The sequence below is a fragment of the Leopardus geoffroyi genome, chromosome A1 (genome assembly GCF_018350155.1).
Source record: "Leopardus geoffroyi isolate Oge1 chromosome A1, O.geoffroyi_Oge1_pat1.0, whole genome shotgun sequence".
Taxonomy (NCBI): domain Eukaryota; kingdom Metazoa; phylum Chordata; class Mammalia; order Carnivora; family Felidae; genus Leopardus; species Leopardus geoffroyi.
The window spans coordinates 104,564,417-104,589,696 of record NC_059326.1 but is presented as its reverse complement, the minus strand read 5'-3'; the positions used below and the strand labels follow the sequence as shown (position 1 = coordinate 104,589,696).

The 25,280-nt window shown below is 42.3% G+C and overlaps 1 long non-coding RNA gene across 3 annotated transcripts in view; it reads right to left on the bottom strand.

Annotated features, from left to right (window-relative positions):
• LOC123603067 overlaps positions 1 to 24,792 on the bottom strand; it is an 85,195-nt gene extending 60,403 nt beyond the window's left edge. For all 3 annotated transcript variants that reach the window (XR_006714720.1, XR_006714722.1, XR_006714721.1), the window contains exon 1: positions 24,169 to 24,792. This is a non-coding gene — a long non-coding RNA (uncharacterized LOC123603067). The remainder of the gene's footprint in view (positions 1 to 24,168) is intronic.
• Positions 24,793 to 25,280: the final 488 nt, after the last annotated feature.

Genomic DNA, 25,280 nt, shown 5'->3' with positions numbered 1-25,280 from the left:
CTGAGACTTTTATAGTTACTTGTTCCCCTCCCTGTCCCCAGAACAGGGGACTGGGCAGAGCGTTATAACATCTGTGTCACTAAGAAAGTTCAGCTCTGATCACTGAAACTCTTGTGCCTGAGGAAAGGGAGAAGAACACAAAATTGCACTTTGGCCCAGTTCTATCAAAGTGGACAGGAGAGTAGGTGAGGTGGGTCCCATATCTTCAGTGAAATTTAAGGTAAATGGGAAGAGGCCATGTGAGAAGGGATTTGGGCCCTACCCTCAACCCTGAACTCCATCATCAGCCCTTGTTGAGATGCTTCTTAGTCATCAGTACCCACAAACACAGCCTTCTGGGGCTACAGAGCAGGGATCATGCTCAAGTGCTGCATCCTGTAGGGCATCTCCTCAGTGCAAAGAGGTCCCAGAGAAGCTACAGCCCTGATACCATCCTTGGGAAAAAGATGTGGGATCACTGTGGACCATGAGTGAGACCCTTCTCCAATTCCCAGATCTACCTTAATTCCGTGGCAAGGTCACGGCCAGCCTGATGTCAGAGCCAGGGGTTCAGGCGGCCATTCCTACCACTCAGCTCAGGGAATGATTTAACCCACAAGATTTTTGATCCCACATTTTCAACTCTAACCCTGTGCAAAGAAAACACTGCCTGCCCTGATATTAGAGAGGCAAAAGGCACATCTCCCCAAATATTTTTGTACTCTTTACTAACACATTTAGCTCCGTCATTATGAATAGAAATGTTCTAAGAAATCTTTAGCTCCAATTTCTTTCCCCTTGGGATCTTAAGTTTCATGGTTTTATAATCCATAGTGTGAAGGACCTGGTAGCTCCACTGACTTAGTCTGAACTCATTCATCATTTTCAAGCTTGAATTTTGTACCTTTTCAGTCAGATCGCTTCAGCTATCAGGTCGCCCTATCTATCAGTGACAGGGTCATCAATGAACTTGAACCAGAGTCAGTGCCCAGCCGGCGCTCACAAAAGATGCCCAACCTGCCTTTAGGGACCGAGGAGCACTCATTCCTTCCTACCTTTTCAGCAACTCTAGAGAGCCACTATCTGTGTCCCTGGACTCAGCTAGCTTACCATCAGCTGGGGATCTGTATCCAAAGAGACTGTTGGGAAACCATTTGGTACCACCTTCAACACAGGAAGATTGGTTGCTTATGCTCTTCTTGGGTGTCACGTCAACACTCTCCTGGGTATGTGCCCTGTTTCCACAGCAAAAGTCAGACCCTGCATCTTCAAATCAATAGGCAAGGTCTCTTAGTCCAAACAGAGTAAAGCAAGCTTATGGGCCACATTTGGGCCACTCCAACGGTCACATGCAGAACTGACATCTCCCCTAGGAAGAACATTTATCCTTTCAGTCTCACGACAGGCTTTTGATTTTCTGTGAACTTGAGCAATGTTATCATTTCCGCAGGGGCTGTCTGAACCCAACCAGATACATTTCTGTATCCAAAAAAGAGAGAGCACATTAGACTGAATGGAAGGATCTTCAAGAGGTGTCAGGATACTAAGGGTACCTCAACTCTCCATATGTGAGTGCTGTCCCTTTCTTTCAGATATTTTAATGGGAAACTTATGAAAAGTGTGTTCAAGGGAAGAAAGATTGTGTTTGGAATTTACATATGTAATTAAAATAGTGTTCCCAAGCTCCCTAGTTCTCAGCTAACTATAAACAGGTTTTTCTTCAGCTCTTAGCAATTCTCATCTGATAAACATTATGATCAGAAGCTCCGGCTGCCACGGGCCTGTTGGGACTGTTCTACAAGGAGTCAATATTACTCAGCTGGAGAAACAGTCTTTAAAATATCAAGCAGGCATTGGTTGGCCACACATTCAATTCAGTCAGTCTGAAAGACAGTGATACTATTTCCAGTCATTGAGTGTTGTCACCCACTTTCAAGTCCGGTGCTGAAAGCCTCATCCCGTGATCTACAGAGGCTTATGGTAAGTTAACCTCTCCTGGCTAGTGAGTTTTCTGTTAGCACTTGGCACGTAGAAAGTCATCCATATCGGGGCGCCTGGGTGGCTCAGTCGGTTAAGCGGCCGACTTCGCCTGGGGTCATGATTTCGCGGTCTGCGAGTTCAAGCCCCACATCGGGCTTTGTGCTGACGGCTCAGAGCCTGGAGCCTGTTTCAGATTCTGTGTCTCCCTCTCTCTGACCCTCCCCCATTTGTGCTCTCTCTCTGTCTCAAAAATAAATAAACGTTAAAAAAAAAAAAAAAAAAGAAAGTCATCCATATCATACATTCTACAGGGGTTCACGGGTTGGGGGAACCTATGGAAGTCAAGCCTCAAAGGTGAAGCACAGGTGACCATCAGAGGTGCTTGTCTTCTACAACTGTTGAGCAATACTTGATGCAACGTGCTGTGTGAAGGTATTAAGGAGGTCCCATCTTCTACTTTGGATGGTAAAAGCTCTATAGGGTAACATCTTAGGATTCGCTGTTAATATCATTGTCTAATGAGCTCCAAGAATCAGTAACATAATATGGGAGCTCTATCTCCTGACAGGAAGGCTATTCCCAGACTTCACCAGGAAGGCTTTTTCTTTTTTTCTCTCTCCAATATATGTGAAGTTCTTCTGCAATATATTGCCAATTTGTGATTGGGTCCCCCTTGAAAGGGACGTTTTGTAAGCATCCACATGACATGCTGTAAACCTATAGTTTTTCCTCTATAGAGCAACTGAGAATATCAGGTATCATAAGTAGTGTCACTTTAAATGAAGACTTTTAAAGGAAATCGTTAATTCACAGAAATATCCATGTTGCCTTTTCACCTCACCAAAGAAAATAAACTGATGACCGATAAGCACACGAAAAGATGCTACCGGTGATATATCATCAGGGAAGTGCAAATTCAAGCAATAATGAGATACCATCACACTCCTATAGGAACAACCAAATTCCACAACACTGACAATGCCAAATCCTGGTGAGGGTGTGAAGCAACAGGAATCCTCATTCGTTGCTGTTGGGAACGCAACGGTGGTTATAAAACCAAACATATTCTTCACCTATGGTCCCTCAGTTATGCTCCTTGCTATATGCCCACACTTATGTACACACAGAAACCTGCACAAGGACATTTATAGCAGCTTTATTCATAACTGCCAAGACCTTCAGTAGCTGAACGGATAAATAAGCTGTAGTACATCCAGACAAGGGGATACTACTCAATGCTAAAACTAAACGACCTATCAAACCATAAAAGACATGTTGGAAACTTAAACGTATACTAGTAAGTGAAAGAAGCCAATCCGCAAAGGCTATGATTCGAACTAGATCACATTCCGGAAAAGGCAAACTATGAAGGTAGAAGATGACTGGTTGCCAGGGACGAGGGGAGAGGAAGGGATGAACGGGCAGAGCACAGAGGACTCAAAGGTAGTGAAACGACTATGTACGATACTCTAATAGTGGATATATGCAATTAAACATTTCCCAAACCTGTACGATATACAGCCCCAAGGGTGAACCCCAGGGGAAACTATAGACTTTGGGTGATTAGGATGTGTCAACACAGGTTCATCAACTGTCACAAATGCTCCACTCAGGTGGGGGGTGTTGATTATGGGGAAGGCTACCCATGTGTGGGGGCAGGTGGTATATGGGAAATCTCCGTGCCTTCCTCTCGATTTTACTGTGAACCTAAATTGCTCTTTAAAAGATGACCTTTAACAAAATAACAAAACAAAAAAGCAATCAAAAGATGGCTGGAAATTGATGGGTCTGAAAGAGCTGGAAAAGGGCACACACAGACCGAACATTCTAAGGTCCTCCTCTGTGTCTCCGCATCCGCTGGCAATCATCCATTGGGTAAAACTCCGCCTGGATTCCAGTTTTTGCTGTCTTTTTCCGAGCACAGCCTACTCACTCCGGGCCCACGGGATGAGTGATGAGGGACGTGTCAAGTGGAGAAAGGCTGCCAAGCCTTGCAAATGAGCGTGTAGTTAATACCGAGGCCGGTTACTTTCCAGATGCTTTCACATATACGAAGGACGCTCGGTGAATGACGAGCTTTTAACCTTGCAGCTGGTCATTTATTTTACGGATTAGGACGTGCCACTGTCTCCACTTCCAGGTGATTGTTCACTGAAGGCAATGGAGGTCTCTTGTTTACTAATCTCCAAACTATGCCGGGTGCTGCTGGCTCATTATTGTGTTTGATCCTGCCTCTGAGTGGCAAACATTAGTGGATAATCACTTTTGATCCTTCTCACTTTGTTGTGTTAGAGAAAACCATAGAATATTTTAAATTCAAGCATTCGCCGAGGGAAAACAAAAATTACGTGTGTGTTTCAAGAAGACAAATGGAATCGAGGGAGTTCCAAAACAGAGCAAACCCAGTCAACAAAATGCGCTTTCCAAAGTCACATACGGAACAATGAACCCCCAGGTAAAAAATACTCCTCAGAGATGCTTTCTGTTAGCCAACTGGGCCCTAAGGACCACACACTTCTACTTAACAATTTAGCATTTCATTGCTGTATTTATAATTTACTTAATTTCTACCCCTCCCTTCATGTAAACTTTAATAAAATCAGGGATTTGAACAAAATCTCCAGTGGTGTGTACTTTCAGAATTGGGCAAAATCCCTTTGTTATGGTAGACTCAGAATAATTGTTTCATTCTCTCGTTGAGAGAAAGCCATGATTGCTTAACCTACAGTGGTGCATAATATGGTAAATCAGCTTAATGATGTGTGAATAAAACTATATTAAGAAAAAAGGGGCTTGTTTTCCTCGATTCAAAAGGTCCGAGAAAAAAAAAAAAAAAAAAACAACCATTCTGGGTGCTTCAGGGAGCTGGAAAATCTATACCACAGAGTTCTAGGATTTTTGTTTTCTTCAAAGCCTCAGAGCAACACGAGAAAACTGAAGTGTCTTGGACAAAAGGCAAGCACATGAATAACCCACTGGGAGTGAGCTCTCAGCGTGGTTTCATATTTACACATAATAACCGGGAGTTAAAATTTTAAAATCCACAAAAGAACCAACGTTGGTTTGAAGGGATGGGCTCAGGGGTTGCAGGGAGAGCAGTCTTCCCCCCGCTAACCACATGAAGTCCCAGTGTTCGCTGCAGTTGTCATAACAACTGTTTTTAAATAAAATTTGCAGTATTCATCAAATATTGGCATCTGAAACCCCGTGCCACGTAAAAATTATTAGCTATTCGCATCTCCATAAAATGGCTTGTGTAGCTAAGGGGAGAAAGAAGGTGGGATTCTAGGTCACAGCATAGAATGGTCAGTGAAGGGGGCAAGGTTTACGAAGAATGCCCATCATCCCAATTTGCTCCTCTAACTTTCCCTCGTAAGCCATCTCCCACCCGGGCAGACTGGCTGGTGGGCAGAGGGTAGGGACAGGGCTGAGAGGCAGGCGCCACCCTAAAAATGGTGCAAGGTGCTGTATACTAAATGAGAAACCCCAGTAGCTGCGATTAAGAGATTTGATTTTAGGGAAACGCATCTCTTGGAACCGCTAAATTCCAAAACTCCTCTCTCCTATCCTTACTTTACAGTAAGTTTGTCAACATTGTAATTCTTGCACATGAAAAATTCAAACAATACAAAGGACTGTATAATGAATCATAAGCCCCTCTCCCTTCCCAGACTCCCTCCAAAGCTACCCTTGATACTAGGCTCTATTTGTAAGCAAACATGCATTTTTATTTTCATTCAAATATTTGGAGTAGTATACATACTGTTCTGTAGCTGGCTATTTTCACTTAACAGACCTTGGAGAATATTCCGTCTCAGCATGTCAAGAGAACTGCTTTATTCTTTTTCAAAACTACGGAGCTCTGTTCCTATTGGTTGGTATTTATATTATTTCATTTGTTTGTTTTGCCCCTGTAAACAGTGCGGCGACAAGTATCTTTGTCCTTTTTTCTTAAGTGGCCTAGCCTTCTCATGGGCTTCCTCGGCTTCCTTATTAATCCTCTCCAGCTTTCTGATCCCCATATTCCGACCCGAATAATCTATCTCCGTGGCGGGATGGATCTTGTCACACCTCAACACTTCTCCCATCACACACACAGAACATATCCAAATTTTTCAGCACATAAAAATACTCCATGGGGTCCCATCTGCCTTTGTAGTCAGACCACCTACCACCCACCGCCCCCCACCCCCCACCAAACATGATGGATGATGCCCTTGCGGAAACAGGAATTCTGAAAATGTTTTCAGCTTTCCCATGGATCCATTATCCTGGCATTACCTTTTTTCCTTCCACAACTTGTTGGTCGTGCCAGGAGTCAAGTTAGGTTTGACAGTTCTGAGCTAGGATCCCTCAGGGAAGCCATATCTAACTGCTTCCCACCATAGGTTTCCACCTGCTGGTCCCAGATGAGATCCACCTGAGACATCAGCAATTAGCACACCTGAAGCTTTTTGTATGAAGTGGAATCAATGTGTTGCTAGCTAACATGTGCCTCTTGACACCTTGCCTGAACCTCAGATGTTGCTTTTGCTATGGCCTCTGCAACCCGTTAGATACCATAATCAAACTGCCTGGCATGTAAAGGAATATTCAGATAAAAGTTCTTCCCCAAGGCCACTCTGGTTCCTACTCCACTGCCTTCCTCTGATCAAAGATGCAGGCTCATTCCCCGGTTCTTAAAAGTTAGCCCTTCTGGCTCACTTTCAGTCTGACGATAGCTGGCATTTCCATTCTTACCAGTCAGCAACTTTCCTTCCTCCAAACACCATCCTTGGTATTGTTTTACCCAAGTGAAACATCATATCTCCTCAACTCGAAAGTAGGATGATATTGTTCAGCTGATGAAATGCCATTTCAACCCTACAAAGATACTGGCACAGGAAAAAAATACATATTTGTTCCTCGAGGAAGGTTCTAACACATACAAGTAACAGAAATATGCTAATAGGGGATGGCTCCCTGTTCCTTTTCCAAAGTCTAACATTAATGCAGGCCACAGACAACTGAATTGAGGAACACACATTTTAAAATGTGATTGGGGCTAACTGGTCTACCAGTCATGCATTGTGTTCAAGGGTGCAGTTGACATTGATACAATGCCAAGGATAAGCAGGAAGATCTTTAATCAATGCCATTTAAAATGAATATTGGTTCTGATTCCTCCTTCCTCTCCACAAACACTCACCGGGAAAGAAGGGGTAAGTATCTCTTCAGAGCGAGGTCACTTTTATGGGCAAATGGATGGACAGACTATGTGTCATGATGAAAATAATAAGTGAACTCTGCTTTAAAATGTCCCCCGTGGGACCAATTGTTAGATTCATTTGCTTGCACTAAAGCATTGTCTACAAAAGAGCAATATTAAAATATAAACATCTCTCTTGGCAGGGGCAGCCATACACGAAGGCAAAGAGACATTTGTATTATCTATACATTTGTATTTAGCAATTGCCTCTCTGCTCAAGATACTTTAAAGTAGATGTTTAAGTACGAAAAAAATAAGACATCACTCCTTTAAGAAACAAACTGCTGTAGAAAAGAATATTAATCAGATACTGTTATGTGAAAGGAAGCTGATTATAAATGTGCTTTAACAGGATCTCACTTTTACAGATGAGAAAATATGCAAATGCCAGACCTCTTTCCTCCCTGAAAAAACTGGAAGAAGCTTCACATTGGTCATAGTGCTGATACCTAAGCGGTGGAATGTGGGAGATTTGTAAATCTTCTTTCCGATTCTTTTTATAAAAAAATTTTTATGAACATACATTTTTATGATAAAATGTCCACGAAAGGTATAATTATATGTACATATCCGTGCACTTTTCTGTATGTGTCTTTTTGGGAATCAAGATTTCCCATTTCTAAGTGTTTCTAGGTTTAATTAAAGCACACTCTCAGTGGAGATGAGCATTTAATGTGAAGGAGAATGAATAAATGGGATTTGAGAGGGAGAAGGATTGTACAGATCCTTTCTCTCCTGATAGCTGCAGCATGTGGCCTGAGGGATTTTTTTTTTTTTTTTTTTTTTTTTTTTTTTTTTCCCCTAGAAGCCAGATGAATTCAGGGCAGGTAGTGTGAGCAGAAAACGCCCTGGGAATGCTCAGGGTATGCGCGGGCACACCTTGCTTTCTTCCCGAGGAGTTCCATGAAGGAACTGCCAATAAAATTGGAGAAAAACTGCCTTCCTAGGTTTTGACATCTAAGCAAAAACTTCCTGAGTCAAGGGAGTGGCTGTGCAGGGTTTTGAACAGCATAAAAATGGAGGGAAAAACCAATGTTCTCTCCCAGAAGCGAAAGGGAAAAGATAGGTTCAATACTAGTTTCAAGTTGACGCTTACGTGATAAACTTACCGCATTACACCTACGGTCAGTTGCGCAGAAACTTCACTTGTACGAAGATGATCAATATTTACTTTTTAAATTAACGTGTGGTGTCTGATGAGAGGAGAGCATACTGAGTCGACCCCGGATCTTTGTCGATACGCAAGGCTACACAGCCTCTCTTCCCTCTCGCGACTCCCCCTCGCCTCCCCTCCCCTCCCTTCCCCTTCCCGGGATCCTCTCCTCCACGAGGGCAACAGAAAACAAAGACTCTGCCGCAGCTGTACTGCCCCGGTGAGGCATGCTGGTTTAATTGCATTGGTTTATACAGACTGATCTAATCAAATCAAAGTGCAGGCTTTTAAAGCCTTTCATTTCTACACTCCAAGTGCAGCGGTACATCTATAATTAAAAGGGAAGTATTTTTTTTTTAACTGCACAGTAGTTTTTAGTTTATAAAATGCTTTTTAAATATTTTCTCACTTCATCTTCAAACCAACTCAATTTAAGTAGCAACTTCAGGGGCCATCTCTAGCTGCTCCACGCTCAGAATTCTTCCTCCCACTTCTTCGGGTAACATACCTCAGTTTCCCTTGGATAGGGCACGCCTTTCCTCCTTGCATGTGATTCAGATGAGACTTTCTCCCCTCCCCAAATCCAAGTAGGGACGTGTGACCTGGGCTTAGGCAAACAGTGTGTCCCCCCCCCCCACCCCACTCCTGGCCCCGGTGATAGGTCCGGAATGGTCACGTGACTTAGATCAGTCTGCTGGATTAAATGCCGAGATATTGGTAAACCGAGGAGATATAAGATGAAAGCTCCCGGCCATCAATGTGATGAGAAAAGTTGCCTGTCATGGGGCCAACCCAGAGGGAAGCAGAGCTGAGACATCGAGAGGCACAATGTCCTGATGAAGCTGTTTAGTACCTGAATCGGCCATACCTGAAGCCAGAGATACCGTTAGACCTTTCAGTTATGCAGTCCAGTGACCCCCCCCACCCTCTCCCTCATCCTGCTGGAGTCGGGTTTGTGTCACTCGCAATCAAGAGTTCCAGCAGATACAGTCTCTACTCTTCACCAACTCTCAGAAAAGTGGGGCCACTTGGTCCACACAGCCCCCGTTCTGAAACACCGCTGGTCCTCTGAAGGCAGATACCTGAACTGCCTGTTAGTTCTTAAAAGAAAATGAGTACTCTAGAAGGAGGTGGCTGATAAGTCATAATTCATGAAGTATGAGTTATCACAAATTTATTAGCATCTATTAGCTGAGATCCACTCAGTGAAGCCACACGCATTAATAGGCAAGTTCATAAGGGGATCGAATTCTGATCAGGAAAAACCCATAGGTTAGAATACAGACAGGTTCCAATGACCGGTTCTCAGTTCTTTGCCTAGTTTCTTAATCTTCTGAACCTAAGTGTCCTATATAAGCAGTAAGTATTAAGAAAATCAGTATTTATTTTTTAAAGCATGATGTTTGAAGAGGGGAAGGCGCATTTAGTTGACCATAGACCTTTCTTGATATGTAAGGCTAATGTTTGTGATAATGATATCCTAAGACTTGTGATATTTTAACATAAAATACTTAGCACACTCCAGGGCACAAAATAGATTCTCAATAACTTGATATGCTTTTAATAATTAATTAAAGAGGAGATACCCCCAGGTGGACAGTCTGGTCAGCATGCTCTGACAAGGTATAAAGCCACTAAAGAAATCAAGAACAGAGTGGACCGCAGGTCACAGAAAGAATGTTAAGAAGGCAGTAAAGATAAATATGCTGGAATCTACCATGTTTCCTGGTGCCAGTACTGCCGAAGAATATTCTTTTGGATTCCAAGACAAGCCTGGATAACAAACCATCCCAGTTTGACCTGGACTGATGTATTTCCTGGAACTCAAGACTTTTAGTGCTAAAACTAGTGAAGTCCTGGATAACCAGGTATGAACTGGTCGTCTTACCAGCTACCACACTGCTACATTTCCTGAGCAGTGAGAGCTCCACAGCCCAGAAGCGGAATTACCTATCAGGAAGGGCATCTGACCATTCTATGGTGGAAGACCAATGGCTATCACCATTCTATGACCTTATGGCGGAAGACCAATGGCTATCACCCTACCACACTCCAAGAGAATCAGTGCCCGAAGTGTCAGGCAGGAATTGCAGAGAGAATGAAGCTACCAATGATCAGTTCCCTTACTCTATTTAATCCTTAAATGATTAGGAAAAAAAACCTAAAATCATTTTTAACAGTCTCGTATTTCAATTATCAAGTGCTGAATTAAAATGGAATGCAAACACTAAAATTTGACACACTGCTAAAAATGAACATGTCTAAAATATTAATAACAACTCTAAATGATTTATAATGCCCTCTTGGGCATATTTTATGATTTATTGATGTCATTTTAGCTGCTCCATGGGTGACAGAGTCACCTCACTGTGTGTGTGCTCTGGCAGCTTTCTAGGCTAGTTATTCGGAAAACTACACGTTCAGACCTTGACTGCATGCACCAGACTGTAGATGATATAGAAAGAGTAAAGATGTTAATTTCCCCCATAAATCAGAGAATTGTGAGGCTAAAAGGGCTTTAAAACTGGTTGCTTCCTGTTTTCTCAACTTCAAACAGGGGCATACTGGAGCTATCCTCAATGAATATGAATCTCACAACCTCCCTTACTAATTTATGATGTCCGTCTTTGTTGACAAGAAATTATACTTTAGATCTAATCTTGTTACCCTTTCTGCATCAAGTGAGGCCCACTTTCTGGTGAGCCTTGCACCATGGTTTCTTTGAGAGCTCACTTCCTTTCTTTGACCTAATAATGCACTTTTCAAATCTTTCTGCCCATCCCACAGATATTGCCCAGCTTTATTGGGGTTATTGCCCAGCCCTCCACCTTATGAATTACTTCTAGTCTCTCCCCAGACTCTTTTTTGGTACCCAGTCCACTCTAATCAAAGTTGAATTTCTCTTCCGTTTCCTTCTTCTCTGACATCGTCCCCATCTCTCAGTTGGTGCTCCCTCTCCAGAGACTTAAAGATCTCATCCGTCCCTCGGATGGCCAGACTTTGTTATCATCACTGACACATGTCTAGACACACATCTAAAAAGCAATGACAGAGGCCTGTAATTCTAGGAAATGTCCCGCATTTAGTAACGACCAGTCCCTTCCCCTCTTGCCCTCCTTCAAAACTCCAAAGCCCTCCACATAGGGATATTTAAATATGGGGAGCTTTCTGAGAGCCCATTAAATTAAATTAGGTTTACAACTGCCTGTCTCCCTATTTGAAATTGTAATCAAGACCCAGGACTCTGTGTAGTATTAATAAACTAGAAAATAAACAAGCAAACAAACGAAAAGAAACAACCAAAACCCAACCATCAGTCTTACTCTGTTTATTTTTCTGTATCCAGCATGTGATTGACTTTGTGAACTCTAGTTCATTGTTGCTGACTCATGTGTGTTTTTTCACCGGAGACATAGCTAGTCACTTCTTATCTTATTTTGGTGACATTTGTTTTTCCTCACTATGTTACAACACTGTAATTATGTAGGCAGCTGCCAACGATCCTCAAATACAGTATGTAATTGCTGAAGTTAAAACTCCGGCAAACAATTCACCACAGGAACCAAAGGCTACATAGAGGCACGGTATATAAATCTGCCACATTTCTTCTTTATCTCAGACATTGAGAAGAGGTGATTATGCCTATAAAGATAGAAGTACACAATGGTCACTCAACATGCACTTGTTTATTGAGTGACTGTGTATAACTAAGCACCTGTCTCGTGGTGAATGTCCACTGAGTACCAGACTAGGCTTGGCCAGGCACCAGTTGAGGGTCAGGAACTTGGAATAGGTTGAGAGGGAGGTCTCCCTTGAGCAGTGGGAGCTGTTGGTTGGGACCTCTGGGGAGAGGCTCCAAGATGGCTAGGAGACAAAATCTTTACAGTACTGGTCAGTAACACTTGTGTAAACAAAAGGAGAGAGTAGGATTGCTCATGGGAAGTTGTCACACCTGTGACATGATGCCAAGCTGACAAGGTCTCTACCAGCCCAGTGAGGGGCGCTGAGCAAAGAGCGGACTCAGAGGGATCAGCACTGGTGGAAGTGGCCAGGCCTGGGTGCCTGAGAGTTTGGCCTGAGCCCCAAAGCTGAAGCAGACTGAAGGGGTGAACAGTGGGAGTCAGCTAAGTCCAGTCCTTGATGCTGTGCAACACATTCTTTCTTCAAAAGGAGTCTGAGAGATGTATCTCTGGGTCTGCTGCTAAGACAAAAAAAAGTAAGGGAGAGCCAAGGATCCAAACCTTGGCGAAATAAGTTCAAGCCAAATGAAGGTCCAGGTTAAAAAGGGTGGGAGCCAGTGTTATCGCTCCGCAGTGACCTGAGCATTAGGCTTGACACCAGCTGGAATTTAAGACTTTTTTTTATGGGCAAGAGAAGCCACAGGCGTGGATGGGTCATTCTGGCCGAAAGTGCCAGGGCTATGATGTACAATTAAAACCATATGGAACATTCCCTAGGTATCTTTGCTTTGAGTAGGAACATGACTTGAAAACTTTGGGGAATATATGCCATTTGTTCTACATTCTGGTCTTTAGTAAGAGAAGCCAAATAGGCTTAGATACCACTGTCACATATGCATGAATGAAGTCGGGTGTGGTTGCTAAGAAGGCAGGCTCTGGAATGAGACCATCGGTCCAAGCCCCAGTACTTCCACTACAAGTTCTGTGACCTTGAGAAAGATATTTACCCTCACAACCTTAGTTATTATATGCAAAATAGGGACAAAAAACAGCAGCCGTCTCATAGGGCTGTTGCTCAGGTTAAACCCATGTTACTCAAAGTGCGAGTCCTGGGCCAGCAGAGTACCACCATCACCCAGGGTTTTGTTCAAAATGTAGCCTATCAAGCGCCATGCCAGTCTTATGGAGTCAGGATCTACATTTTCACAAGACCACCAGGTGATTCTGTGGGCACGTTAAAGGTTGAAAAGCACTGGGTTAATGATATGTTACCTCAAACACTTCCTGCAGGGTTTGCCAGGTAGTAACCACACAACAGATATTACTTGTTATTATTTTTGTTATTATAATCATTGTTATTTTCATCTTGAATCATCTTGGGCAGGCACAGCAATTAAGAACCTGAGCTTTCTAATCTGTAAAATGGGATCATACTAATATCCCACTGCTTGAAGTCCAGATCATCTTTCAAAGCCCTTCCAAACCCAGGAGACCTCTATGATTGTTGCAGCATGATCACAGAATGGCAATGGCTAGGATTTGGCCAGCATTTACTAGGTAGCAGGTGCTGTTCTCAGTGCTTTATGTGTTTCATCTTATTTAATCATCCAGCAATGCTCTCAGATAGGATTATTTTTAATGCCTACTTTACAGATGAATAAACTGAAGCATGGAGAGATCACATAACTTGCTCAATAAACTGACAGGAGTAAAGTCAGAATTTGAACTTGGCAGTCTAATGTGACTATTCACACTCTTATCCTTGCCACTACTCTGTCCCTGTAGCCAGGTCATCAAGGAGAGAGTTAAACGAAATGAGACTAACTCCAACACAATCAGTGTGATCAGATGCAGCCTTTGACAAATCATGGCTACAGCAGGCAATACTCAGGCTGTGGGTTCTCAAATCTGGCTTCACATTACAATATTTTTAAGAGTAGAGATTTTTAAAAACACAGACTTCTTAAATCTCATGCCTACAGATTGTTTCAGTAGTTTAGAAGTGGGACCCAAGCTTCTTTTTTTCCCCCCCAAGCTGTTAGAGATTAATCTGATACAGACAGGATTAAAAAATGTATGGGTTAACAAGCTACCAATTCTATGTCCAGTATGTAGTAAGCCAAACTTCTTTCCAAGGTAATTGGAAGGAATAGGAGGAAAGGAAGGAAGAGAGAGAGGGAGAGAAAGAGAAAGGGGAGGGAGAGAGATTTTACATTGGATTCTGCTTCAGTTGTCCTAAGAAGAATTGCAGAAACAAAAGGAAAGCCTAGGAATATGAAACTAATTAAAAAGAAAAGGCACTTAGTAATGTGACATAAATACTATGTTAGCCATTGTGGATGTAACAATTCATTCATCTCTTTAAGTGCTTTGTGCCTTCCTAATGATGTCAAACTGTAGAAGGGTTAACAGAGATAGTAGTTTTTTGGAAAAGGATGAGTTCTGTATTGGTCTGCAGTGACTCAGTTTAGATATGAAAATAGGTTCTGAAAATTGACCTGTTTGGTCCATCTGATTAGACTAGTTGATGTCCGTCTGATTGGCACTGATTCATCTTACTAGCAAGGTTTAAAAGATGAACAAATTATCAAGACTCCTCCATCCTTTGGCCAGACTGTGTATTTTGGCAAAGTATGTGAAGAAGAGACCCAGTTTCCAAGTAAAGGAACTTCATTTGGTTGGTTATGGAGGTACAAGCAATTCTAATTCCTGCAACACATATCTTTGTGTCTAAGTGGTTTCCTTGGATGAGTGGTAGATGGGAATCCTACATCTCCTGAACCACTGTTACTTAGGGGTTGTTTAATGGCACTGAGTAGAAAACATCTTGGTACCACTTAATGGAGGAATCTATTTCACCTTACCTCCATGAGGGAGAAAACTCTTTCAGCCAAAAGAAAGTGAACAGAACCCTCCACATCACCCAACAGAACAGTGGGAGGGCCATACCACAGCTGGAAGAGAGAAGGTAGATGTGGGACAGTGCTCAGATGAGAAGCAGAGAACAGAGGGATGGGCACTAACCCATAGTTGCTCCCAGGCACACAGGTAGAGGAGGACATCGGTATTTTCTAGAGTATTCCACACTCAATCAGATCTACAGAAACAACTGGTAAGGCCTAGACTTGAAGCAAACAGTAGCCATGTCATACATAGAGAACAGTCTGAGAACAGCAATATGAGCCCATCCCATAATAGACAGCCTGGGACACTGAAGAATATGGACTATTGTCTAGGGAAAGAGGAACCCAGGAGGACAGATATACTAACAGAAAATATCCCCTGAGCCACACGTGTAGGAGAGGGAGAAAATTAGCTGAAATTCCACTTGATGACAGCTGGTAGTTTGTTGTCTGTATTGATGCTAAACTCGATAATTAGTTTTAATTTCAGGATTTAGTTTCAATTATTCTCAAAAACGTATTTTATTATCTTTATAAAGCCCTTGGTTAAAAAAGACTCTCAAAAATATCATACAAGATACCTGGAAAAATAAACCCAAGCTGAACATTATGTTAGGATTCTGCTGTGCAGCCTTAGTAAACAGAAACACCTAGAAAACAATGCCTCAAGCTTTATTTTGCTCTCAGTGTAACACATTACATAGCCATCCCTCAGAGGCTGAGAAAGGATAACGGCTTTAGCAAGCAATGTGAAAGGAATCACTGTTTTTTGTGAATAGGGTATTTTGAAGTGAAAAGGATGGAATAACATTCAGACTACAACATACCCATGAAGAATCCTAGATTTGAATGAAGTGAAATCAATAGCAGAAATGAAGAGGCATTTGGGTCCAAAACAAACAGATGAGCATTTATAAATAAAGCTTTAATTAACATTTGTCCTTAAATGAAATACTACAAATTTTACTTTCATCATTAACCCCACATCCCAGAAGTCTTCAGGGATGCATCAAGGGACTAACCAGAGCAGTGAATAATTCATGTGGAAGATAGAGCCATAGATAAAAAGAGAAGAGCAGTTGATTGGTTTTTTTTTCCCAAGAAATTGTTAATGTTACATTACATTTTATTGAACCAACCTCAAAAAATAACAGAGCCTGAACATTATTATTGCCGTTATTACCTTTCCTTTCCAAGTGCCATATCTTGTTCTCTCTTGAGTTGATACATTCTGATTACTTTTGCTTACTTTAGAGATTTGCTTTTTCCAGTGAAAAATGCTTGACTAGAACCTCTCATATTCGAATTTCTTCAAGTTATAACCACTTGCTATCAAACTTAAATAATCTGCCTTATCTTACTGGAATCCGTTGTTCATTTCCAACCTACACCTTCCATTTAACACATGGAACTGTTCTTTAGTGCCCTTTCTCCCTACCTACAAAGGACAAGCGTGTCTATCATTAGTCACGGTCATAGCTACACCCCCACATCACCCAAGGAATCAGGGCAGCTGACACAATGTCTGTGCAAACATGGCTACGGGAGAATTGAGTGTGACCGAAAGATTCCCTGGGTCCAATTCACCTTGGATTAAGCTAGGGAACTGATTTCCAGGACCTTGAAAACAGCTGTGATGGAACAGACAGGCCATTTAGTGAGAGTCACAGATGTGGGGCCTGGTTGGGGCTATTTGCCTCTTTTCATTTCCAGAAAAGCTTCTGCAGCCAATACTGCCCTGCAAGTCCTATCAGGCTTATCATTGTCTGTTGAAACTGTGTTATTCATCCTGGTGTATGAATCTACAGATGCACCACGTGTTTCTTTTATTTGGGGTTTTTGTTTTATGGTTTTGGTTTTGAGTTTTCTTGTTTTTAGTTATTGCTTAGGGAAACTAAAGGCCAGAGCTCCTTATGCTCAGCTTTAAGCTGCTATGCTTTTCTTCCCTTGGATTTAAAAAATCCAATGTATTCCAAAAAACAAGTTAATGTTTTGAAATGGCTTTTCAAACCACAGAATATACAAATTGGATTCAAATCTATCCTTGTGAGCAGTAGAAACTACTCTGGTTTAACAGGGGCAAGTCGGGGTGGACTTTGGACAAATAAAATTAAGTCAGCTCCAATCCCTTCCACTTTTGGCTCCTTCCTCTCCCCAACCTTTTGTCGTGACATGCTTAGAAAGAAAGAAAGAAAGAAAGAAAGAAAGAAAGAAAGAAATAAGAAAGAAAAAGAGAGAAAAAGAAAGAAAAAGAAAGAGAAAGGAAGGAAGGAAGGAAGGAAGGAAGGAAGGAAGGAAGGAAAAAGAAAGAAAGAAAAAAGAAAGGGAAAGAAAGAAAAAGGAAGGAAGGAAAAATAAAGAGAAAAAAAGAAAGAAAAATAAAGAGGAAAGGAGAAAGAAAGAGAAAGAAAGAAAGAAAGAAAGAAAGAAAGAAAGAAAGAAAGAAAAGAAGACAGGAAGGAAAGAAGGTAGGAAGGAGGGAGGGAGGAAGGTAGGAAGGAAGAAAGCACAGGTATCTTAGTCCATTCAGGCTGCTGTCGTAAAAATACTGTAGACTGAATGGCTTAAACATCATTTATTTCTCATCATTCCGGAGGCTGAGAAGTCCAAGATCAAGATGCCCACAGACTTGGTGTCTGGTTAGATCCTGCTTCCTGATTCAAACATGATCATCTTTTCACTGTGTCCTCACGTGGCACAAGGGGCAAAAGTTGTCTGAGGTCTCTTTCATAAAGAAACTAATCGCATTCATTAGTGTCAAAAGTTCCAATTTTGTGACCTAATCACCTCCCAGAGGCCCTGCCTCCTAATACCATCACATGGGGTGGGGGTGGGAGGCAGGGGGGGAGGGTCCAGATTTCAACATAGAAATTTGGGGTGGAGTGGGGAAGGACACAAACATTCTGTCCATAACAACAGCTAACCAGCGTTGCTAGTGTTCAGAGAAGTTGAGAGACAGGGTAAGTAAATCATAATATGTGTAACCAATATGTCTTATTTCAGATTGTTCCTTTTTTCAGTTTTGTTTATTTAAGTAATCTCTACGTCGCACGTGGGGCTCCGTCGCACGTGGGGCTCAAACTCACGACCCTGAGATTAAGAGCCACAGGTTCCTCCAACTGAGCCCCCCAGGCACCCTTCATAGACTCCTGAATAGCAGCCAGCCTTGTCCCGGGGGTCCCTGATGCCACGCTCAATAACCATTTTAGCAGGAAATCAGTTTATCTCTTGGAATCCCTTGTCCCCTCCATTCATGTAGAAATTCCAGGATTCTAATGAGTCTCAGGAAGGAACCCTGGTTGTTCTTATCTCACTGCTTTGCTGCTCCAGAAACCAAATGTACTCCCCTGAAGCCAAAGAAATTGGTAAGAGTTTCTGCAGCTGGTTGTCATGGAACAAGTAAGCACACCGAAGGTATATAAAGTTGTAGCTGAGGCCCAGACAGCCTAGACTGGCTTCCTCTGTCTGATGCTGCTGTTTCGCCCGGTGCTTAAGTAGGGTCCAAAGTGACCGCCTGAGGCTAGCTTCCGCCTGTACACTCCCCTGCCCGGGGTACAGTGGTTTTTATAGGTTCCATGGGGGGCAGATTCCAATCTCTTAGGGCTCAGCTCAGTTCAGAAGCTCCATATATCACTTTTCTGCAGCTTCCTACTCCAGCTCTCTAGATTTCACTCCCCAGCCTTTTCCCCATGTCAGGAGTCGTATCCCAGGTGCTGGTGCCAGGAACTTTAGGGACCCCAATTCACCAGATCTCTTACTTGTCATCCCCTGGAAGAAGAGCCTCCTTCCATTTTCAGATCTCAGCCTAGGTTCAGATCCTACCACCAAATAAGTGAAAGGGGAAGAAAAACTCACCAACTGCTATTACAGGGTCTCTAACGCCTACACCCCAAAGTCTGTTTAGGTACAAGGAAGTTATCTACTTTCATGTATAAAGCCAGATGTGAGAATTTTGAAAGACTTCCCGGGATCCCCTTCATGTGTGCTAAAAATGCATTAATTATATATTCACATACACTAGCAATGAAAGCGGTTGCTTCTAACAGTAAGGAAATGGGATGGGGGGACAAAGTCAGAAAACAGTTGTTTTTTCATAAGACAACACACAGAACTCTCTGAATCTTTAAAATATGACCATTATAGACTTGACAGCATAAAAAAAACAAAAAACTAAGAGTAAATACTACTTTGATACAAAACAAAACAAAAAAAGATTTGCAGAGAAGTAAATCACATACAGACTCAAGAAAAAGAATGGCTTCAGAATTCTCAGCAACCACACTAAAAGCCAGAGGCAATGGAGAAAAGCTTTCTAGTTTTTGAGGAAAACGGGTTTCCAAATTAGAAATCTGTTCCCTTTCAAACTCACATGTCTTGCAGTAGAATCACGATACCTATAGGCATACAAGGCACATTGGCCAGGTTAGACTAACACAGCAGAAGTTACTCTAGATACTTGCTATGGTTTAAATGTTTGTGTCTCCCCCTCACCGCCCAAACTCACGTGTTGAATTTTTAGAATTTTAGAATTTTCTAACCCCCAATGCGATGGTATCAGAAGGTGGGGATGCCTTTGGGAAGCGATGAGGACATGAGGTGGAACCCTCAAGAATGAGACTGATGCCCTTCGAAAAGGGCTCCCTTGTCCCTACCACCATGCGAGGGCACACTCAGAAGTCAGCAGTCGGCAAGCTGGAAGGGGATTCTCGTCAGAACCTGACCTTGGATGTCCAGCCTCCCGAACTGTGAGAAATACATTTCTGTTGGCCTTAAGTTTGTGGTATTCTGTTATAGCAGACTATAACAGACTCTAACACACCAATTTAAGCCAAAGGGACAAGTTACAAGATACAGAGAGTGCACAGATTGGGAGAAATGGACTGTACTTCCAGGACTGACCCCCCAGCACAGGCCCGCCCACTGAGGGAGTCAGTGCCTCGGACAGAAGCCACCGCATCAGGATGCTGCCATCACCACAGGCACCAGAGCCAGGCTCTGCCTCTGCCATCACCAGGAGGCTGCAAAATCAGATGCTTCAGTCACACCCTGGATTCCAGAACCCTGCTGGGCTGCCTCACCCAGAGATTCCCCGGCCAAGTGGAAGCCTCGGCCCTGCCTCTTTCCCAAGTAATACAGCTGGGGATCCAGATTCTCACTCTGGCACGGATGCAGCTGAGTGGTAGGATCAAAATCACAGGTCTGCAATCCAACAACCGGAGAACGACCTGAACAGGCTTCTTTGTTAAGAATATAGAATTTATAGGGGCACCTGGGTGGCTCAGTTGCTTAAGCATCTGACTCTTGATTTCGGCTCAAGTCATGATCTCAGGGTTCGTGGGATCGAGTCCTGCATCGGGCTCTACACTGACAGCACCGAGCCTGCTTGGGATTCTTTCTTTTCTTCTCTCTCTGCCCTTCCCCCACTTGCACTCTCTCCCTCAAAATAAATAAATAAACAACAACAAAAAAAAAAAAACAGAGAGACAAGCTGTTCACAGAGTCATAATAGTAAAAGCTCTAGAGGTGTCTGGGTGGTTCAACCAGTTAAGTGTCCAATTCTTGATTTCGGCTCAGGTCACGATCTCACGGTTTGTGGGATCAAGCCCCATGTCGGGCTCTGTGCTGATAGCACGGAGCCTGTTTGGGATTCACTCTCTCTGTCCCTCTGCCCCTCCCCACCTCAAAATAAATACACAAATATTAAAAAAAAAAAAAAAAAAGCACACAGAATTTATAACGCGGGAAACTGTTACCAAAATGGGAAGGGGTATTCGAATATTTGGGGCTGTCTAAATGGCAAATGATCACCACACCCACACTTAAACTTAACCTCCTACAGACTCTTTCTTGGGAAGCAGCCAAAAGAGACTGCTGGTGTTTCAACACCAAACAAGGGAAAGTTTCAAGAAAGAGAGAGATACAAAATTAGGAAATGGGAGGCCTAACACGGGAGGCAGGCAAAAGAAGTGGCCAAGATGATAAGCAGGAAAATGAAGTCTGCACAGAGGGATGGGTATGGGGAAGGGAAAGAATCTGCTAGATTACCTGATGTTTTCAACTCTTATCAAAGTATTCAGAGAATTGTGGGAGGCACAGAGAGCGCTGAACACTTGGGGGTGGGGAAGGCAAGTATTAACCCTAAGAAAATAAAAAGAGATCTAAGAAAGGAAATATGAGGGGCGCCTGGGTGGCTCAGTCAGTGGAACGTCTGACTTCGGCTCAGGTCATGATCTCACAGTTCCTGGGATTGAGCCCCAAGGCAGGCTCTGTGCTGAGGGCTCAGAGCCTAGAGCCCGCTTCACATTCTGTGTCTCCCTCTCTCTCTGCCCCTCACCCCACCCTCACTCTGTCTCTCTCTCTCTCAATCAAAAATGAATAAGCATCAAATTTTTTTTAAGAAAGGAAGTATGATCTTAGCATGCTATATGTCTCAGGGATGAACAGGGTTTGCACACACATGATACTGTGGACACGCCATATTGATGATGGAAGGGATGGTGGATGTACATCAGGAGGCCAGGGTAAGAAGGGAAAAAGGACGCACTGGAAGGGAGAATACAGTGGTGTACAGGTGCGAGCTCTTCATCTTCTAATTTAGGAAGCCAAGCATAGTATGTAACTTTTAAAAACCAAGAAATACTAATAAAAGCATGTTACTTAGAATATGGAAATAAGGGGCGCCTGGGGGCTCAGTTGGTTGGGCCAACTTCGGCTCAGATCATGATCTCACGGTTTGTGAGTTCGAGCCCCGCATCGGGCTCTGTGCTGACAGCTCAGAGCCTGGAGCCTGCTTGGGATTCTGTCTCCCTCTCTCTCTGCCCCTAACCCACTCGCATTCTGTCTCTGTCTCTCTCAAAAACAAATAAACATTAAAAAAAATTTTTTTTAATGTGGAAATAAACACTTCAAGAAGGTTTTTAAAAAATTTTTAATTATTTTTTAAGAAAGGTTTTTTTTTTTTTTTTAAGTTGAAAATTGTTGCCGTGGGGCACAATATTGGGGTAGGAAAGGGTGAAGATTGCTATTTTTTTTTAAGTTAATTCATTTACTTTGAGAGAGAAAGAAAGCTTACATGGGAGAGAGGGAAAGAGAATCCCAAGCAGGATCCTCACTGTCAGCGCAGAGCCCCAGGCAGGGCTCAAACTCATGAACTGTGAGATCATGACCTGAGTCAAAATCAGGAGTCAGACACTCAATCCACTGAGCTACCCAGGTGCCCCAGAGATCGCTGTTTTTCAATGATAAGCCTGATAGCATTATTTCACTTTTAAAGTCATATACATACATACATATGTCCATATACACACTTATACATACATGCTCATACATATTAATTAATAATTTTAAATTAAATGCAGAAAAAACACCTTTTGAGGTTAATTTGTAGCCTTCCTCTCTTAAGATTCCTGCAACTGCTGTCTCAGATTCTCTCCCCTTTCTGTTGCTACACCTGCTCATTCTATAAACCATTCTCTACTCCTGTCAAGATGACAAACTACATTAGCCACTGGCTCCTTCCTGAAAATCAACCCTAAAGAAACTACAGAAGCCGGAGGGGAAACTCGAATTTGAGGAACTAACAACAAAGAATAAAATAAAATAAAGCACTACAAAAAGTCTCTGGGAAGTCTGCAGACTCAGGAAACGGATGGGGGCAAGGGGGGGGTGGTTGGCAGGGACATGGCAGGGGGTTGGTGGGGAGAATGGCTTCAGCCTGGGGAGGGCAGCCAGAGGAGGACAACTTTCTGTTGCTTCTCCCAGAGGTGGACAATCAGTTTGTTAATCACCACAGAAACTGGCAGCAACAGCTGAGACTGCAGGGGTCAGCAGGGTACAACAAGGGCAAAGCAAAAGCCCTACGGAAGTGAGGAGGGATGAAAAGAGGGAATGTGCCCTGACCAGCTACCCTTGGGTATTCACCACTGGATCCCTCCCACTCTGAACCCCCAGGGCAAGGAGAGCAAATCAACAGAGACTGTAATGTTTTTAGAGTCTAGAGCCTGTTTCCCATTTCCCTTAAATAGGAAATACACACTAGAGAAGTTATTTCTGGATGGTGGGCAAATGGGAATGATCACCAACAGTTCTGTGGCCCCGGGGCTCTCTTCCCTGGCTTTAATTCACTTACAGGTACGTCAATTAGAGTCTGGGCTGGAGCCATGTCCCAATCCATAATCATGTGTAGTAACTGGTAGTCAAAGGGAGCAAGAGGTCTTGGGGCCAAAAAAGACAAAAAAACAGAAAGAAAAAAAAACCCCAGAAATCCATGTAAGGATTACAGCTACTATGTTAGAAAGATAGGCAAAGTCGACAGTATAGACCACATGAATCAGAATTATGCCAAGAGATGGAAGGAGAAATTAATGACAACAAATACATTAAGAAGTTAAGGCTGATGTGGGGAGCCTGGGTGGCTCAGTCAGTTAAGCGGCAGCCTTTGGCTCAGGTCATGATCTCGCAGTTCGTGAATTCGAGCCCACATGGGGCTCTGTGCTGACAGCTCAGAGCCTGGAGCCTGCTTTGGATTCTGTGTCTCCCTCTCTCTGTCTGCTACTTCCCCACTCGTGCTCTGTCTCGCTCTGTCTCAAAATTAAATAAACATTAAAAAATAAAAAAAAAAATTTAAAAAGTTAACACTGATGTAAGCAACATGACGTAAGAATAAGAAAACAATTTAAAAAGGACCAAATTGAGAAGCTCCTGGGTGGCTCAGTTGAGTAAGCATCAGATTCTTGATTTGGGCTCAGGTCATGATTTCATGGATCATGAGATCGAGCCCTACATCGGGCTCTGCACTAACAGTGCGAAGCCTGCTTGGGATTCTCTGCCTCTAAATAAACAAACAAACAAACAAACAAACAAACATTTTTTTAAAGGGGACCAAACTGAATATAAGGTATGAAATAAGTAACAGCTGAAGTAACTAAAACACTAGTTAAGATATAAAGCAAGATGGATAAAGGTGATGAATAAATGAGTGAGTTGAAAGCTCAGATGGACAAACTCTCCTAGAGGTCAGCAGTAAAGGGTAAAGAGAGGAAATACAGAAGAGAGCTCGAAGACGTGGAGGGTAGGAGCAAGAGTACTAACACGTATGAGCACTGGCTTTGTGGCCGCTTGACCAGGCTGACTCTGGTTTCCCCAAACCCCATTTCCTGTGCATTTCCATTTAGATGGGCCATAAGCAAGATCCCTGTGAAAAGTTTGCAGGGCACTGTCACTCACCTGCTAGCTCACCTCACGACTGTGAAGCAGCCGGGGAGTTTCCAACAGCTGCACCTTCTGCAGATCCCCACGAAGATTCACTGACCCCCAGACCAGGGGTGTTTGCTAATCATGATATAAGGCTCTAGTTTATGTAGGAAACAACGTAAAATCAAGATTAGAGGCAACAGGAACTAAAACGAGTTTTGGTCTGTCCTCACAGGCTCCGGCTTGTGTTTATGGGTTCTGGCTTGTCTTGATCACCCCCTCTTTACTTCCGTCTTTCATTCCAAACCTCCTGACTCCAACACTCGACGTAAACACCATAGCCTTATAAAGACTCTTTAACCAGTGTTCACATTTCATAAGGTCAAATCCCTGCAATATATATATTCCCCTTCCCTCAAAGGGGAGTATATACTCATATTATATTATCTCAAATAGGTGTTTTTGGATATATTTGTAACATATTTGGATACATTACAATTTTATATATATTTGGATATATATAAAATATTTGGATATATCTGTAAATTTGTTCCTTTTCTCACTCTGGTCCTTAACAGGGACTTTGTCACCTTTACCATATTTCTTGAATATTGAGTACTGCTTCCAATACACGTTTTCAGTATGTCATTCTCAGTCTTATCTGAAATAAATAAACAAATATATGTATATATATAAATATATTTATATTTTAACAATATAATATATTATAAATATAATTATAACTATTATAAATTATAATATAATATAAATATAAGATATTTATATTTTGACAATAAATATACACATATTTGTTTATTTCATATATTTATGTGTGTTTGTGTGTGTGTATATATATATATATATATGTATATATATATATATATATATATTTAAGCCATTACATTGGAAAGACAATTTGAAAGATAAATATAAAATCTAGGTTAAAATTTATTTTTCTTTAATATTTAAAAAGTATTTTTCCATTTGTCACCTTGTGCCCACTGTCTAACCTAATTCTTGTTCTCATTGATGATCTCTTTATTTTCTCTAGAAATTTTTACAATTCTTTCCTCGTCTTTGAGGTTCTTAAGTTTTATTTTGATGTTTCTAGGTTTGGAGTTTTCCTTATCTTATTTTAACCTGTC